This window comes from Dermacentor silvarum, chromosome 7 (genome assembly GCF_013339745.2).
Source record: "Dermacentor silvarum isolate Dsil-2018 chromosome 7, BIME_Dsil_1.4, whole genome shotgun sequence".
Classification (NCBI taxonomy): domain Eukaryota; kingdom Metazoa; phylum Arthropoda; class Arachnida; order Ixodida; family Ixodidae; genus Dermacentor; species Dermacentor silvarum.
The window spans coordinates 48621927-48641537 of NC_051160.1; the positions used below are offsets into that span (position 1 = coordinate 48621927).

A 19611-nucleotide genomic window follows, 5' to 3' on the forward strand; every position below is an offset into this window, starting at 1 on the left:
CTGGTTTCTTATCCTTGCGGTTCTCTTGTCCTGGTGCACTCATAATGATACGCCGGCCCTTTTTTAGACCGTGAACAGCAGCATTTGGCCTTCAGATACTGCGTCTGCGCTCTTATACTGTGTTTGTCAGCGCGTGCTCCGTGTACGGTCGCCCGGTTTGTTGGCCACAGCATTCCAATTTTGTTGCTGCCCAGAGCATTAGGCATATCATGAAAGACGTTTGATGCCATTCTCAGGAGACTAGGTGGTCGCTGCGGTGCGTTGATGCATGCTCTGCTTTAGAAGCATTGATGCAAAATTCGGTCTGAAACGTCTTATTGTAGGGCGGACAAAATTTCTAGGTGATACAAAGTTACGTAGTCTTGTGCTGCGCTGCTGACCTTCGCAGGATACTTGGTTACTTCCACCGTGACGCAGCTTGCCCCTGCAACTTAGTCGGCTCAGCGAAGCTCTTTCTTACTTTGCTCCTTCCTGCCATGTGTAGCGAGCACATTGCGCGGGTGAGGATCGTCCAGCGATGAAAATTAGTGCTATAAAAAAAACAGGTGCCTACCTTCGCTTAGATCACTGTTTTCAATATACTTTGTTCTGTAAAAAAACGTCATGCGTGTTTAAAACTAAAAGAAGAAAATTAAGAAGCGCAGGTTTGCTGATACTTGACCGCACAAGTCAACACACTTTAAACATACTTTAAAGTAGAAAAACACATTTTAAAGTAGAAAAAAAGTGGGGGTGGAAGGGGGTTCACAAGCGTTCCTGCGTGTTCTTTTCTTTTTATAACAATACTTGTTGATTCTTATGCTGATAAATAAATGTTTTCCTAGTGGTCTTCGGTAGTCTGAAAGTGTGTTGAACACAAATGGTCCAATGCTAACGATATTTTTGCATTGGACCGTGGTGATGACATTTACTTGCATGAAATTGTGTGAAGCATGCTTGATGATTGCGAAACGTTATAGAACGTGGTGCAACTAATATTCTATATAATGGGTTGTCATTGCACAAATTATATTTTTCTGGTTAGGAAAAGGTTTTATACATGCAACACCAATTGACTGGAATTATGAGCGAAGTTTAAAATTTGTATTCACCTACAATACGTAGTCGACGTGAACTTTTATTGCGTAGCAATTATATGGACACGCCAAAGCATACTTCTGCCGTTGGCGTCACCGTCGCCGTCTCCTTGAGGTTCCGTATGACGTCAACGACGATGAAATCGTCGCCGCGCGCCGTATGCTGTATGTGCGAGTCAAAGGGCGCGAGGGACTCGCGCTTTCACCATACAGAAAGAAAAAAAAGTTAAGAGAGGACACTCCGCGAAATCTGGCCTCAGGAAGTACGTAACGACCACGTAACAAACTAGTGCTCTCACCAAACGCCAGAGGACGCAAGTGCGAAAAACAAAAAGTTATCATCAATTAAACAGAATGTTTTTTACAAAATAATAATTATGCGCCTATATTTGACATGTTATTTATACATAAAAACAATTTATTCAACGCACCTTACGTGGTTATTTTTGTTCAGCCGCACTGCCATAAGCAGCATCTACGATTTCGCGCCGAGAGTACTCGCCATACCAGCATGCGACAAGCCCAGGCATGACCATAGGCATGACAGCGGGAAGGTTTCGTCAACGTCGGCTGCTTCGGTGTTTTCGTGTGTGAGACAGCAGGTGAGGTACGTTTTTAAGCGAAGCTTGTTGAATTACATGTTGTTGGGCTAGTTGGGTCATAGAGAAAGAAAAAAAAGTTAAAGAGTGGACACTCCCATAGACCCCGGCGGCCCAATCGACTCTAGCGCACCTGGTGGTTGGTGAGAGCAACTGGCCTGCGCTTCCCGTTTCGGTTTCACTGGCGCGAATTTTGGATTACTGTGCGCAACCGACGTTTGGCTATGGCGAAAGTTAATGATTTCAGACCACTTTTCTCCGCCCAAATAGCAATGCTATTGTTTGTCGTTTTGATTTAGCGATTCCCTATTTGTTTTAGCTCAAAACTGTGCGTGCGAATTGAGGTCATGACGTAATCTTTATTTCGACTAAGTTATAATAGAAAGATATGCAGGTAATCATAATTCACTACGGCTTTATTCATCGCGCTTTTCTTTTGGAACAAGCGGTCAATCTATATATCAATCAAAGAGACAGAGTACCCGCAATGTTTTTATTCCAAGGCAAGGTAGAGGCTGAGCATATAAAAAGCACAAAATGAGAAGAACATCGCACAGAAATGCAAAGTAGACAACAAATGCATCTAGACTTACAAATAAATTCTAACAAATAGAGTGAGAACACAGACAACGCACACATCGCTAGAGTTGGCAGTAGCCGACAAGCTGGTGAAGAATGACGCACTGGGCAAGTGGGTAAGGATCTATATGGATCTATGGCAAAAACTCAGCGCACAAAGTTGATAAAGAAGGAAGAAGTGACGTATACACAGCAATAAAGTCCCGAGTCACGACTCGGGTTAACAGAAGTAATGCACAGAAAAGAAAAAGCGTACAGAAACCACACGACACAATATATCAGAAAAGCAAAAATACAGTGTGTTGGCTGTTCTTAAGAGCAACTTGCCCAAAATGAGAAAAAAAAGCGAACTTGATGCTTCAACGTTGCCTGTTCGTCCTCGGAAAGGTAGGGCAGCTTGCCCACAATGTGAAAGACAGACTTTATGCTACAACACTTGCAGACCTGTTGCCTCTTCTTATGTGTCGCTCTCATCAAAAACTTAGAGCCCAAGTTACTTGCGTCTGGGCGTTGCTGTGACGCTTCCAAGTTGAAATAGATGGTAGTCATCACTTATCCAAAATTGTGGACATTAATTGGTGCTACAAAGCGGTATCAGAGGGCTAACAGCCGAAGAAAACCACTTTCGCTCATTATTTTTCAAAAAGGCTGCACACAGTGCATTATCACTGTCATTGTTTTTCACAAAGGCTGTACACAGTGCGTTATCACTGTCATCATTTTTTACAAAGGCTGTACATATTGCGTTATCACTCTCATTGTTTTTCACAAAGGCTGTACATAGTGCATTATCACTGTCATTGTTTTTCACAAAGGCTGTACACAGTGCGTTATCACTCATTTTTTTACAAAGGCTGTACATAGTGCCTTATCACTGTCATTGTTTTTCACAAAGGCTGTACATAGTGCATTATCATGGTCATCATTTTTTTACAAAGGCTGTAGATAGTGCCTTATCACTGTCATTATTTTTCACAAAGGCTGTACACAGTGCGTTAACACTGTCATTATTTTTCACAAAGGCTGTACACAGTGCGCTATGACTCACAAGCTATGATAATAAAGGGGCAGCGTCCGCAACCCCATCAACAGCTGCAGTTTTGGACAATCTTATGAAAAGTTTTGATGGGCGTGGTGAGGAGGTTGACGAGAAGCTAATATACGAAAGGCATGAAAATGTGAACCATGCCCACTTCATACTGTGTTCCTTACCCGCTTGAATATATTTCAACACGCGCTTTTGCTATCGTTATATTACTTGAGCTGGAGAGATAAAGTGCACATAGTGACCGACGACCCACACTAACGTGCAGAGTTCGCCCGCATATGCTACAAAAATACAGAGAGGCTACCAAGCATAATTTCTTTTTAAGGTCATACTCTTCATAGTGGGTAAACAAAAGAATGGACATAACGAAGGAGTGGTTAGTCCCGTTGAACTTGATAGAGGGCCATAATGAGGTCTGATGTAACGAAGTAATGACTATAACAAAGCTATTGCAGGATTCGGTTCAACTTGAATGCTTTTGTGTAAAGCAGCCGCTAATTGCTAAGCTTTGAACTTGTCAAGCTGTATACCTGAAAGTGAAGACTGGAACCTAACCCTATCTAAGTTTCGGTTCACAAAACGCACATGCCAACATAAACGAACCCGGCAAAACATTTTCAGAAACTTCTCGCGACACCCAGCAGAGCAGAAATGAAAATCGCCAACACTTGAGAGATGGTGATACAAAACATCAGACACTTTCAGGTGATGTGCAGTGGCCTCAATAATGGCAAGAAAGTGACATTCAAGTTGTTGTACGTATTCAAAAGCTGCTTCCGATGGCACAGTTAGATTTCCGAAAAGTTTGCTGGGGACGTGGTATGCTTTGAGCATTGTGAAATACTGATGGGTCCCCTTTAGTGTCTCGTTGTCGTCTATCAATATCTGTGGGCAACTGCAAGTATCACGTGCATTCCGAAGAAAGTATTTGATGAGAAAACCAGCTACATAATATGTAGCGGAGTCATCAATAATATGGGAGTGAATGTTGGTCGCAAGTTCAGATGAGATCGTCTAGAGCGGGAAAGTCGTCAGGCTGTGGCTGTGCACACTCCTCATTATCCACAAGAGACGCACTAGCGAGGGAGAATGGCGAGAGCTCCTGAAGGAGGTCACATTCATCATCCTCGACATTTCCGTATTCTGACAGTTTGAAGAGTTTTCTTATGCAGATGTGCTTCAGGCCACAAATAAATTGTGCTACATTGGGGTTGGTGTTGCAACCTTGCTTTTGCCTTATGTGGCCAAATATGTTCTCCAGAGGATCCTGTTGAAGTCTGCGTGTTAGCAGGTATTCAAAATTGTAATTTTTGGAGAGGTCGTCCCACAGTTGACAAATTGCCTGAATTGTGATTTGCCAACCAACGACGGTTTGTGGTTGACGTCTGCCATCAAACGTCCATGATGCAATCCAGGGAGGCTGGCCTCGAAGGAAGTCAATCAGCTCTGAATCCTCTTTCACGATTGCATGCCGGAGCTTTTGCGAAGTTTTCTTTTTACTCGAGCTGTTCAAGGCATCGAAAATCCTGTCCATACGATCACAAAATTGTGCTGTAGTGATGGCCGAGGCAGGCAGCACTTTCGCATACACCAATGCCGTGATAGCAATCGAAACTGATGCACTGAGGACCTGCGTTGCTCTGCTGACCTTCATATTAGAAAAAGGTTTCTGATGAATGTGCCTTTCAGTCAACTTTGGAGCCAATCGCAACCGCAACTCATGTGAGGATTGGTAAAGGCTTACAATGTGGGACCAGTCAACGATGTCATCCCCAATATATAACTTGTGTGCTTGCACATTATTGCGCGTTGTTTTACTTAAATATGGAACATCAAAGATGAAATATACCCGCTCACCATTAACTTCAAAAAAAGGCTTTGCTACAGTCACTCTTAGTTGGTTAGCGAGACTTACATTTGAACTGCCCTGGTCACAAATGACTGCTTTCACTGCAATGTTAATGCTCCTAAGCTCCACAGTGAGTGACACCAGCAGGTTATGCATAACAGATGATAGGTGTTGATGTGTGCCCTATAGTAAAGCAACCGGTTGAACCCACTTTTTCGAAACACCAACAAGAAGAACTACCATTGCTCGATCAGCAATGGTTGAAGTGCGATCAGTGCCATCATCTGTAAAACCCTGGACAATGTCCCGTGCAGCATCATAACACAAATTCTTTTTGAGTGCTATTTCATCGAAAACTAAAGCACACACTCGGTCCCGTTCATTCCAAGCTTGAGTATTTGTTGCAATGGAAGAAATTATTCCTGGAATTGTGCCTGGAGTCATCTTTACAATGGCTAGCCACCTCCTTAATGAACGCCGGGAGGGCAAAGAAAAATATGGAGCCAGAAATCGGTATGCTCGCGGACCACGGAAGTTTAAGTGAAGAGCAAATTTCTTGAACCACACGGGAAACCGCTTGCCCTTGCCTTTGGGCCTCAAGCGAACATGTGCAGAAAGAAGTTTAAAAACCTCCTCGGTGACGTGCGGTCGGATAATGCCAAGGGCCTTTGAAGTCGATGACGGTGCTCGGTGAGGCTGCCTCAGCAGTCTTTTGATAGTTTTCCGCTGTGCTGCTACTTTGGCTTGCAGACGTCGAATGGTTTGCTTGTATTTCTTTGATGGAGACCTTGCAGCTGGCACACAGGAAAGCACTGCAATAAACAAAAATTGATTTAAAAGCGAACAGCAACTAATCCCGTACGAGCGCTTTCTTCGCTTCTTTTTTACCCAAGGTGCCCAACTTTCTGTGGTGCAAAGTTTTCGATTCCACAAATTGAAAAAAAAAACATTAACAATGGCACCCTAATAATGAAAATCACTGAGAGCCCACCATGACATTTTATTGGTGCTAGTTTGCTCAGAATGTCCTAAACATAAAATTGCACATTGAAAACAGCTGCAATAACAGCATAATCACCATTTGCTGTAGGGCACTCAGGCGTGGAGCTGTTGGAGGACACATCTTCTGGAGAGTCTTGTGAAGCTTGTTCAGTACCTCGGACACTGCTGTCGGAACAATCTTGCGAGCAGCCGGCGGAAGTCACTATATCAATAGTCTGTTGAAGTGAACATAAGTGTTGAAGCAAACAGTAAACTCACCAGTCACACATGTTCCCTTTGTGACAACTGAGCGACTGCCCAAGGTTTCCTCCAGCAAGACGCAGTCAGCAGGAACTCCTTCACCAGCTACATGGGAGCTGCCACCTGTAGAGGTTTGGTCAACAGTCAACTCAGTTCGAAAAAAAAGACAAGTCGACACTGTACACACCCTGCTCCTCGGGGCACTTCAATGTGTGGGAGCCGCTTTTCGAAGCCTCTGCCGCAGACCCTAAAGAAATGAAACAACAACAATTTGTCAGTAAGAGGCTTAAAATAACAAAAACTGAAGCACATCCACACCTTGCAGTGAGGCTTCTGGAGTCATGTCCCAGTCACTACTTGAAGCGATGCTCAGAGAACCTGCATATATGTGTAGTTGGTACACGTTACAAAGCTTGTAGCACAGGGAAATTTAAACCGCCCTTTCAAACGCATGAATTGGTAGGTGGAAGAAAAGAGAATGCATCAACAGAGAAACAAGCAATTTGTGGTTTGTGGAATTATCGACAGTGCCAGCTTTCTTTGATACGAGGTATATGTGTACATGTGCATGAAGGCTTCAAGTTAACATTAAATATCCTTTCAATGTATTTCTAAACAAGTTGCACAGGTCAATAGCATAAAATAATGACAGGAATGTAAAGCTGTTAGGAAGGTAATAGCCCACAATTCACAAAATTTAAGACTTTCGAAGTGTTACTTCTACAGCGAGGTTTGTCCATCGGCTACAAATATCTTCCAGGTTAACTGTCACCACTGATTCAAAAGAAGTGGCTGCTATCGCAGATAATTGAGTTTCTGTCAATCACTTACATGGTGCAATTGGTTGCACACAGGGAACAGCCATTCTTGTAAGCCTTGTGTGCCCAGGGTCCATGAAACTATCAGCAGTAAAATGGTCGCTGCAAACCCTGTACGTTGCGTACAATAGGCTGGCCGGCTTACTCAGGAGATCATCTCGTCCGGCATACTGCATCCATGCTGTCATCCTGCATCGGCAATGAACTATCAGCTGAAGGCGAAGTGCTCGAACAGTGATTTTGTTATTGTTAGCCTCACTGAGCAAGCACGAAAAGTAACCTTGAAGACATGCAAACCATACAAAAGCTTTAGCGCACCTGCCGTCCCGTGGTATGCGGAAGAAACTCGTCCCTGGCTTCTTGTGGGTTCTGCCATTGTTCAAGCACCACGAAACACAGCAGTAGCTGCCGTAGCTTGGACCGCCGGACGGCATGGCATCAGCGCGGTCTGAAAATGTCAGTAAATGCACACCAGGATTTATTCGTGGTCCGAGGCTTCGGGAAACGCGTCGTGAAGCATGCGAGGCCCAGCGACCGCTCCTCAACAGGGAGTTTTCGAGTTTTCGAATAGCGAAAGCAAAGCTTGCGGGCGTAGCGTTGCGGGCTTCACTTAAGGGGAGCCCGCGAGCGTACGACGCGTTCGCCGCTACGCCGCAAGCTTTTCGTACGCTATTCGAAAACTCCCTAATGTTTCGCAGCGAGCTCAGCGCACAGCACGCGTCGCCTCGGCTTGACGCCATGCCCCAGTTTGCTATACTAGGGCGAAATCTTGTACGCGTTCTTGTACGCGTTCCACGATGGGACGGAGGCGTTCCGTTCCATCGAGCCGAACGCGATTCTGCATACGTTGCACAATGTTCACGTCTTGCCGCCGCATACAGCCGCAAACTGTTTTTTAGCAAACCTCGCCGTCCTCATAAGCTCCAGAAAAAGATTACAACTGCGCGAATAAGACACCACGTAAGAAACACAGAAACGCCCACCCACACGAAGCGCAACGCGTGTGGGCGTGTTTATGTTTCTTACATGGCGTCTTATTCGCGCAGTTGTAACCTTTTTCTGATTCAATGACCCAACTAGCCCAACAACATGTAATTCAACAAGCTTCGCTTGAAAACGTACCTCACCTGCTGTCTCACACACGAAAACACCGAAGCAGCCGACGTTGACGAAACCTTCCCGCTGTCATGCCTATGGTCATGCCTGGGCTTGTCGCATGCTGGTATGGCGAGTACTCTCGGCGCGAAATCGTAGATGCTGCTTATGGCAGTGCGGCTGAACAAAAATAACCACGTAAGGTGCGTTGAATAAATTGTTTTTATGTATAAATAACATGTCAAATATAGGCGCATAATTATTATTTTGTAAAAAACATTCTGTTTAATTGATAACTTTTTGTTTTTCGCACTTGCGTCCTCTGGCGTTTGGTGAGAGCACTAGTTTGTTACGTGGTCGTGACGTACTTCCTGAGGCCAGATTTCGCGGAGTGTCCTCTCTTAACTTTTTTTTCTTTCTCTATGGTATAACTCTCTACAAATTTGCTATCGCAATTGATGCTTCGCCTTTCAGGTGAAACTGCGACAACTTTTTTTGGCATACGTCAAGTTCATCTCTCTACAGAGGATGCACCTGGTGGTACAGGTACAGGGTTCGACGAGTTGGTGCTCCACTCCGCATTGCAGACACACGTCGACCATCTGCCCTGTCCTCCAGCAGTTGTGACATGCCTCCACTTCGGTCTTGAAAGAGTGGCAGAAGCCCGTAGATCAGGTTATTCGTGAGCGCTTGCACGTTGATGAAGGTCATTACGGTAGACTTAGTTTTGCCGAGAGGTCTTGCGTCATTGATTGTATACTGGGACCTCTTACTCATTGCTACCAAGTCCTGGGTGATCTCTTTTTGAGTTTGATTGTAGAGCGCAATGTAAATGGTAGGTTTAGTTTTGAAGGACGCCGAATGCAAAGGGACATCTGCGGCTATTCTCACCGACTCACAGGCAGCGTGTCGCCTCTTCTTGTCAGGGGCGGTACCCCGGGCGGTGATTAGGATCATACGCAATAAGCTCTGTAATTTTCGCAGCCTAACGTGTGGTGCCCGGCACACGAAGGCAATGAGGTAAATACGAGGGTGGACTGAAAAGCTCCAGCACTAAATATCCGAGCGTAGGACCAGCCACGTAGGGACTTTCCAACGACTGCGAGAGAAATCTTGGAACAATAAATAGAGGAAAGGCGGGAGTTCGGCAGGGCGCATCCAAAATTGACCAGACGGCAGGCGACGGACTGGCGCCGACTCCAAACAAACACTTATCCTAATCTACACAAGCTACGACTAATACATGACAAAGCGTACGCAGACAAATGTCCGTGGTGTGGTGAAAAGCATTCATTGGCTCACATCACACTCATGTGCACCAGAAGACCTCCACAAGCGAACACGCACAAATTTACAAAAGAACACTTTCCAAGGGAGTGGGAGGCATGCCTTGCGGACGAGGAACAGGACAGTCAGCTGGCTCTGCTCTACCAAGCCCAGCGAGCCGCTCAAGCCAGTGGAGCCCTGGGCTCGGGGCTTCACCCACATTTTCCTTCTTTTTTGCATTTTGCCAATAAAGATGAATCTTATTCTTCTTCATTCTTTTTTTCATTGCCAGGGAATTTGAGCTCTCAGGCCATCGTTATGTCTCGCACGACTTCGAGCACTGTGCAACGACTCTGTGCATATATGCGAAGCTATTCTGCGCATCGGCCTTTAGAGCAGTTACTATAAACGTTTTTTACATGCGCGTACATGAAAGACCATCCGTGTTTTGTTGCATTCTATACTGTGTTGCACTGACTGCTCCAATTCTGGTTTTCGCAAACGAAAACTGCGGAGCGCCAGACTGCCTTCCACATCTTTGCTCACGTAAGTAGTCACTGCCACTTTGACACCTGTCGTGTTTTATTATTTACGGTTTTGAGGCGGGAGTTTTAGGTGGAAGTTTTAGGCGGTAATGAAGTTTTGCAATGAAAGCGCCTTGATTTTAACTGGAATCTCTAATATTGTTTTAGAGGCATGTTTACGTCTGCGTACGTTTCTTTTATTGTGTGCATATTCAGGTTTGCCAAAGCCGTCTAAAATTACCTCTGTGACGTTTCGTTGACCGGTGATCATTCGGATGACGATGACATTCCCGTTTGGCCCGGAATGATGAGACGTGCTACGATCTTCTTCGCGTATAGCCTCAGCATTCTTCCGTCAACGCTCTTGTGCGAGATCACTCGTGTGTTTTTCGGAGCGTGAAAGATGCCCGCGAATACACGCAAAACTGCCGAACGAATGGCCGCTCGAGGCAGTTTGCGTGTATTGGCAGGCATCTCTCAAATGTGGAGAAACACTTTATGTAGCTCATATTGAGAAACAGAAGGCGGTATCGGGGGTTTCTCATGTTGCATTACAATCTTCTCATTGACACTTTTCATCTAACTATAGTAATTGAGAAGTTGATTAATTAATTAGAACTAATTATCTAACTAGGCGGAATGCAAAAAATAATCTGAGTATCTCCAACATTACCTTGGTTCTGTCCTGGTACGTGGCACATGCATATTTTTTTAAAGTTTGGCTAAAGTTAAATGAAACACCCTGTATGTAGTGCACTGTTGCCTTGTTTTTTGTAACATAATCCGACAGTGCAGCTGTTTACAGCATCTTTTTTTACGATACCTAACATTTTTTCGCTTTAGTCATGCACCAATTAAATTTTGAGGTCGCACTGGCGTTTTCTTTTTTTTTTGCTAGTCTGTGCAGTAACAAAATTCTGTTAAAAAAAGAAAAATTCCAATATACAGTTGTAATAGGCACTGCTGTTACATTATAAACATAGATACTCCGAGTTTATCAGTGTAACAATAAAGAGTTCTTACTATGCAGGCACATACCTACGTGCAAGGGAGAAGGCGCGTGAGGGTGAAGACACCGATCATGTACCTTCTACAGGTGCCGAAAGGGGCACACGCAAACGCCGCCGCCCAAAGGGCCACCACGAAACTGCTGAACTCCAAGAACCCAGGTAACTGTTATTTCATATTAAATTCGTACGAACTAAATTTTCAGCGTGACGCATATACAGTCGAATCTCGATAATTCGAACTCGAAGGAGCCCGAAAGTTTGTTCGAATTAAAGGAAGGACTTATTTCTGAAGTATTCGTACACCACAGCACGACGTACGAACGGAGTCATATATCACGGCGCGCAAGCAGATGGCGAGCAGGGGCCACGAGACTGCCCACGTCGGCCAACGCTCGCTTCGCGATAACGGCAGAAAACGATGCTGAAGGGAGCGGGCGGCGCCAGCAATGCGGCGCCGGGCGCGCGCGGACACGTCGAAGGTGAGGGAGGAGGGCGTCAGGAAAGCGGATTTGGCTTCAGCAGTGGCACGGTGTGAGCAGTGGTGACGCCGTCGCTTCGGTGGCTCCCCTCACTCTCCCTCTCAACTCCCTCGTACCTCCCCCACCTTCGACTGTCACCGTGCGCGCCCGCCGCCGGCCCGGCACCAGCTTAACCCTTTCCCTTTCGTTTCCTGCCGTTGAAGCGAGCGTTAGGCCGGTTGTGAGCAGTTTCGTTGGCCGGACTGGGCCTGCGTCGTTGCTTCCCTCTGCGTCGCAGCCGCAGCGTTGAGACATCGACTCGTACACGCGTGTTACGGCGCGACGACGTAACGGTGACCTTGCCATTTGAGAGAGAGAAATTTACGCCACGGTTATTTTTCTTTTATTGCCATAGAAATTACATGGACACTCCAAACGCATTTTTGCCTCCGTCGTCGCCGCCGTTGTCGTCGCCGTGATATTCCGTATAAAGTGCAATGGCGATGAAATCGTCACCGCACGCCGTGTGTGGCTTTTAGTGTGTGGGCTCATTTCGGTGTAAGCAATAAATTGCATATGCAAGCACTCTAGAGCACAATTGATTTATAAACTGCACGAGCTTAACCTTTAACCCATTGGCTTGCGTAACTATGTCACCAAGGTCAAAGTTAGTGAAACTGGGTGGAAAATTACGGCTTATGTTCCCACCTTGTGTGTGGATGACTCACTAATTTTGTAAAAAAAATCTTTACGAGTGCTTGGCAATGTTATTGTGTGGAGGGTTTCAAACATGCTAGTCATAGGCGTGCAACATTTTAATGGTTTAATTACAAGCAACTGAAGTTCTTACTGTATATGCTTGAAGCAGCCGTGCTGCAAATGGTCGCAGTTACTCAAGGTTGCACTTGTCTGCTATCTTTTATTTCTTAAAGAATCGCAATATATTTGCTCAATTTGAAGTATGTGATGTGTTTGTTAGACTGGTGTTTAGGTATATGTTCAAGCCTTCGCCATTTCTGAATTGGCTATGTGATCTGTGGCAAATAAAATTAGGGTGGTGTAACAATGCTGTCACACTGAAGCTGTGTGTTACCCGCCGTGGTTGCTCAGTGGCTATGGTGTTGGGCTGCTGAGCACGAGGTCGCGGGATCAAATCCCGGCCACGGCGGCCGCATTTCGATGGGGGCGAAATGCGAAAACGCCCGTGTACTTAGATTTAGGTGCACGTTAAAGAACCCCAGGTGGTCCAAATTTCCGGAGTCCCCCACTACGGCGTGCCTCATAATCAGAACTGGTTTTGGCACGTAAAACCCCATAATTTTTTTTCACTGAAGCTGTGCCTTTGCAGAGCCGCGCTTACCTCTTTTCTCGTACAACATTATCAGAAATGCATTATCTGTTCCTTTCTTTGAATGCCAATTGGCACCTACTTCGCACGTGATTAGGAGGCTGCTGTCATCTACCAGTCGCCAACTAGTCAAGACAGCAGCCTCCTGAAAGCTAGCAAAATAGCCGACACTTACACTGGTTGGCGATTGTACATGCAACACCTTCAGTTAGATGTAAAATATGTCTTCAAGGCAACAGAAGAGAATTTCACTTGTGATCGGTAAATGTTAGAACCATGTTAATAAAGGTGGAATGCTCGAAAACTGTGCTGGGACCAATAAATTTTAGTGCTGTCCATTGCCAATATATATTGCAGTGCTTATTGCCAATGCATTGAAAAACTATACGTTCACTAAGTGTGCTTGAATTAACATACGGTTTACAGATGCCTAATGTTTTTGCAGTAAGAAGACCTGCTGAATTAAGGAGCTACAGCCCAGCAGCCTGTTCTAAACCAGGTTTATCAAGGTCGATACCTGTAATGGACGTTACTCGGAGGCACTCATATTTAATGTTGATTGCTAGCTTGTCTATTCGTGTTTACTTCTTGCAATAAAAAATATTTTGCTGTATGTGTTTCGTGTATTGTACAAGCGCAAACCTGCATGCCGCCGGCCGGCGAAACGCCGCAGGGGCATGGGAGAGGGAAGGAAAGGGAGACGAGGGTGGCGTTAGAGGGGAGGGTGAAAGAAAACGGATGACAAAATCGCGATTGTAGCAGGATTCAATCCGTATTTTTTTAATGCTTCTAGTGGTTTTACAAAATCCCATTTAAAGACGGGATTTTTCGAAACTACTTTAAGCAGGATTCTAGAACTTCTTGCAATAGTCATATCCGCCGGACATTAGCAAAATATACGACCGTTTATCACCTTCTAAAGGGACTGCACGGATTCTTTAGTGCGTCTTTCAGACGTTCATTTAGTCTTGGCGAATCGGTATGGAAGCAGTTTTCTATCGCTTTTGTGCTAGCTGGGTTAGGAAGGCTCACAATGTTTCAACAAAGTCACCCTCTCGCCAGAACGGGAACTGGCCTCCCTGGTGCAGTATACGGCTGCTATCTCCCAAATGACTCCTACATTCAACCCATGACCCTCAGTCCCCAGCGGCTGCGGAGCACCTGACCAAGGCGGCGGTCAGGCCTGAGACGCGGCAGAGAGTGCTAATAATCTCTGGGTTCGTACAGGCCACCAATGGAAACTTAACCTGGCAACGTTCAACACGCACACCCTATTTATTGAGGCTACCTTAGCAGGGCTATTTGAAGAATTATCTGGTATTGCCTGGCATATTATTGGCCTTAGTGAGGTTAGGAGAACTGGTGAGGCTTATACATTGCTGACTAATGGCAACGTCCACTGCTACAAAGATCTTCCAGATAGGAAAGAATTCGGAGTATGATTTCTAGTACATAACGACATAGCGGGCAACATTGATGAATTCTAAAGCAATAATGCGATGGTAGTAGTCGTCGTAATAAATCTGAATAGGAGATATAGAATAAAGGTTGTAAAAACCTACGCCCCAATCTCCAGTCCCGATGATGAAGAAATAGAACAGTTTTATGAAGATGTTGAATTAGCTATGAGAAAGGTGCAAACTCCGTGTACTGTTGTCATGGGCGACTTCAATGCAAAAGTGGGGAAAAAGCAGGCTGGCGAGCAAGATATTGGCAACTACGGCATCGATTATAAGAACACTACAGGAGATATGTTGGTAGAATTGGCGGAAAGCAATAGGCTCCGAATAATGAATACCTCATTCAGGAAGCGTAGAAACAAGGAGTGGACCTGGAAAAGCCCTAACGGAGAAACAAGGAATAAAACAGATTTCATACTCTCTGACGATCCCAGCATAGTGCAGGATGTAGAAGTGTTAGGTAGGGTAAAGTGCAGTGTCCATATGTTAGTGAGGTGTAGGATTTCTCTCAGTTTGACGAGAGAAAGAATAAAGTTAGTCATGAAGAAACAGGCCAACCTAGACGCAGTAAGGGTAAAAGCAGACCAATTCAGGCTGGTGCTCACAAACAAATATGGAGCTTTAGAACAGGAAGATAAAGACAACATAGAGGTAGTGAATGAAACCATAACTAGTTGAACCATAACAGCAATTGAAGTCGGAGGTAAAGCACAAAGGCAACCAGTAGGTAAGCTCTTCCAAGTAACAAAGAACCAGATAAAGAAACGGCAAAACATGAAAATGTCAAACTCGAGAGATCAGATAGAATTCTATCAATTGGCGAAACTGATCAACAAGAAGAAAGTAATGGATACCTGAAATTATAACATGTAAAAGATGGAAGAAGCATTGAAATATAGACGCACTATGAAATCAGTAAGAAAACTAGCATAGGTGAAAGCAAAAGGAATGCACTGAAAGATAAGCAGGGTAATATCTTCAGAAATTTCGATGCAGCAGAAGAATTCTATACTGACCTATGCAGTACCCAGAGCAGCCAAGCTACTTTCATTCGAAGTAGTGATAAACAGGATACAGACGCCTCATCTATAACTAGCGGTGAAGTTAGAAGGACCGTGAAAGACATGAATAGGGGAAAAGCTGCTGGAGAAGATGGAATAACAGTCGATTTAATGAAGGATGGAGGCGATATCATACTCGAAATGCTTGCGGTCTTTAAACGCAATGCCTCACGACTTCAAGTGTACCACAAAGCTGGAAGAACGCAAACATTATCGTCACCCATAAAATGGGATATGTTAAAGAATTGAATAATTATAGACCAATTAGCTTGCTCTCAGTATTGTATAAAATATTCACCAAGGTTATTTCAAATAGAATCAGGGCAACACTTGACTTCAGCCAACCAAAAGAACAGGCTGGCTTCAGGAGGGGATATACTACGATAGAGCATATCCATGTCATCACACAGTTAATCGAGAAATCGGCGTAGTAGAATCAACTTCTCTACATGGCTTTCATAGATTATGAAAAAAGCTTCTGTTTCATCAGATATGCCAGCACTCATAGAGGCATTACATAACCAAGGAGTACAGGATGCATACCTGAATATATTGGCAAATATCTACAAGAATTGGAGCGCAACCTTGGTTCTCCACAATAAAAGTTGAAAGTTACCTATCGAGAAAGGGGTCAGGCATGGAGACAGAAAATCTCCAATGCCATTGACTCCATGCTTAGAAGTATTCAAGCTCTTAGACTGGGAAGGCTTAACAGTGAGCATCAACGGCGAATATCTCAGCAACCTTCGGTTTGCAGATGACATTGTCCTATTCAGCAACAATGGGGACGAAAACAGCAAATGATTGAGGACAGTAACCGAGAAAGTGAAAGAGTGGGGTTGAAGATTATTATGCAGAAGACAAAGATAATGTTCAGTAGTTTGGCAAGGGAACAAGAATTCAGCATCGCCAGTCAGATTCTAGAGTCTGTAAATGACTACGTTTATCTAGGTCAATTACTCACAGGGGACCCTGATCATGAGAAATTAATTTCTATAATTTTAAAATTGGGCTGGAGTGCATACGGCAGGCATTACCAAATCATGACTGGGAGATTACCACTGTCGTTGAAAAGAAAAGTATACAATCATTGCATCCTACCGGTGCTAACATTTGGGGCAGAAACTTGGAGGTTAACAGAGAAGCTCGAGAACAAGTTAAGCACCGCACAAAGAGCAATTGAACGAAAAATCTTAGGACTAACGTTAATAGACAGGAAGAGAGCGGTGTGGATCAGAGAACAAACGGGGATAGCCGATATTCCAGTGACATTAAGCGGAAGAAGTGGAGCTGGGCAGGCCATGTAATGCGTAGGATGGATAACCGGGGGACCATTAGCGTTACAGAATGGATACCAAGAGAAGGGAAGCGCAGTCGAGGTAGGCAGAAAACCAGATGGGATGATGAAGTTAGGAAATTTGCAGGCGGAAGTTGGAATCAGCTAGCGCTAGGCTGGGGTAATTGGAGATCGCAGGGAGAGGCCTTCATCCTGCAGTGGGCATAAATATAGGCTGTTGATGATGATGATGATGATGGCGGGTAGTCTAGCCTAGCAGCACTGCGTCGTCTTCGTCGTCCAATTGATGGTCGTCGTCTTCGTGCCCACGCAAAATAACCTGGGTGCGAAATCTGATGCCCCTTCACTATGTGGTAAAACTTTATTTCTGATATGAGGTAAGGTCATACTTACCTGAAGTCAGTGAGCTATAGCAAACGAAAGTCATTTGATTGAGTTTGGTATGGCTCAACTACCATTCATGTAATGACAACCTAGCATAAGTGCATAAGCTAATATACACAGGCGCCCAGTACCTGTATTTCATCGCAAATTAAGAAACCAAGATTTTATAGTGACTAAGCTTTGCCATGAGTGCAGTGCTCTCACGTGCAAATCGGCTTACGTGGTAAGTGGTTTTGTATGTCTTTCCTTATTAAAACTGCTCAAGCAGAAAGAGAACAATGAAATGAAGTGCAGGGTCATATGTGCAAGACACAAGTAGGACAGAGCATTAGGCCATGCTGTCGTCAGATGAACTTCAGCATGCAGTAGCTTTAGGTAATGAATGCGTGTTCATTGCGTCAGTGCAACTTGCACCAACCTCTAATGAAAGAACACAATGTCTACATTATAGATGTTAGCTCATTAGCACCATGTGCAGGGCAGCCCAAGAAAGTAAGGGACTGTTTGTTGCCATTCTTTATTTTCATAGCCAACATATAGTTTCTTCGTTGGAGCTTTGTGGAGAATTGCGAATATGTTCTGTGTAAATCCGCAATGTGGACGTGTTCTAGTATCATCCATTCATGGCTAAACTATTTTGTCAATATCAGGTAGCGACGTGAGCACTGTGAAACGGAACACAGGAATTTGCAGTTAAGCAGCCACAGTAACTCAGCCTCTGTGCTGAGCATAAAATTGTTCCAAGTGAAAAAATTCGTATTGGCAATCGAGTACACATTCACATGTACGGTACAACTCCATATATCACAAGTAATCTATCACTCGATCTCGTATTGCTTACAGTTGCACAAACCTTATTGCAGCCTTATCTTTGGAGTAAAATAGGCTTACAAATCACAGTTACTTCACTCTATTAAGATGTATTAGCCCCAAGGCTCTCCGTTATTTCTACACGCATGGTACAATAGCATCGCTGCGCACAATTGCCTTTTTCCATTCCATTCAAATGAAGGTGGTGTATATTTGTTTCCAAAATGTGCTTTAACTTATAACCATTTACATTCTTTAGGCCTCTGAAAAGAAAGCATCGATGTCCAGGCTTGCTGGTGTCGCATTTCGTAGTGTGTATCATTTCACCATGATAATTATAAACAAGCAATGATGAAGTTATATGGTCACGCCATACATTTAGTAGAACTGAGGTGTTGTTTCGACGAGGAGTCTCCTAATTCTTCGTAATTTCGTAAATACTAAGACATGTTCAAGTTAACTCCACAGCCTGTGTGGTAACACAACAAATAATCTATAATAAACAATACTCCATATGTCATTCCCTTAATAACTAGAAATGCACACTAGCACATGGTATGTGGTCATATTAGAACTATAGGCTGTTTGTATGTTTGGTGAATGGCACATATCACTTTTCGCACGCTTATAACCTTGGCTGATGCTGTCTTTCTTGATAATAATTAAGCAATAACGTTACTCAATGCGTTGCTGTGAGAACGATAGGTGGCTTACAGTGGCACAGCACACGTACCCTTATACCACATCACAGACATGCTCCTTGAGATACTATATAGGCTAGCCACAATCAGCATAAGTTTGAAGTTATGCTGAACACGGTGCAATGTCATGCGTATGAAATAATTATCTGTTCAATTGAGATGCTGTATATCTACCTGCGATTTAATTATCACTTCACAGTATATACGTTATACGTATATATACGTTATACGTATATATTGTTAGAATACGTTAGAATATATATACGTTAGAAGAATAGAATACATAAGACAGCATAATAATGTTCCCTGTGAAAATAGGAATCTTGATTGAAATGTAATACTTCGGAAAAGACAACTATCGCATGGGTGCCCTTTGTGCATTGTATAAAAAATAGATGTGGGTGAATGGATTTTTTTTTCAAATACGAATTGAATAAAAATAGTATGTATCAAATATTGAATAGTCCTACGACGACAAACGTACTTACAGTAGCAATATTCATTCTACTTTAGTTAGTTTCCCTCACCGATTTGAAATATCTTCATAAACAGGAATAACTTCTGAGAAAAAGAAGATATAGGTGAATAGAGCAGAACAGGTCGGAAACAAAACTCTACCGGCAATGCTTATGCACGGTTCAATTAGGCGCATACGCACATTGCATAAAACGAACACTCATTTGCCTAGCACCACTGCGACACAATGCAGGTACCCATAATAGTACACGAACACTTCGTAAAAGCAAGAACCCTAGCACTCAAACGTTCTGTAGGTGTTCGCGGTCACCAAGGCGCATTGTAGCCCCAAAAACAGGTCACGTGAAGCAAGAGACAAATAGCACATGCCGAATGACTGCGATGACACCGCAATCAAGCCCATCGCTAAAGATCATAGCATCACTTCTTAAACACAATCCCGCACTGCACAATGTGCTGAAATACACGTGTGATATTGGCAGCGATGAAGCGCGCGCACACGATGCCTA

General features: G+C 44.1%; 1 long non-coding RNA gene across 1 annotated transcript; it reads right to left on the minus strand.

Annotated features, from left to right (window-relative positions):
* Window positions 1–6586: 6586 nt before the first annotated feature.
* LOC125946733 (uncharacterized) lies at window positions 6587–7747 on the minus strand. The gene is made up of 3 exons (XR_007467828.1): window positions 7225–7747; window positions 6712–6771; window positions 6587–6640 (listed from the first exon to the last, which is right to left on the minus strand). It is a non-coding gene; the product is annotated as an uncharacterized LOC125946733 (long non-coding RNA).
* Window positions 7748–19611: the final 11864 nt, after the last annotated feature.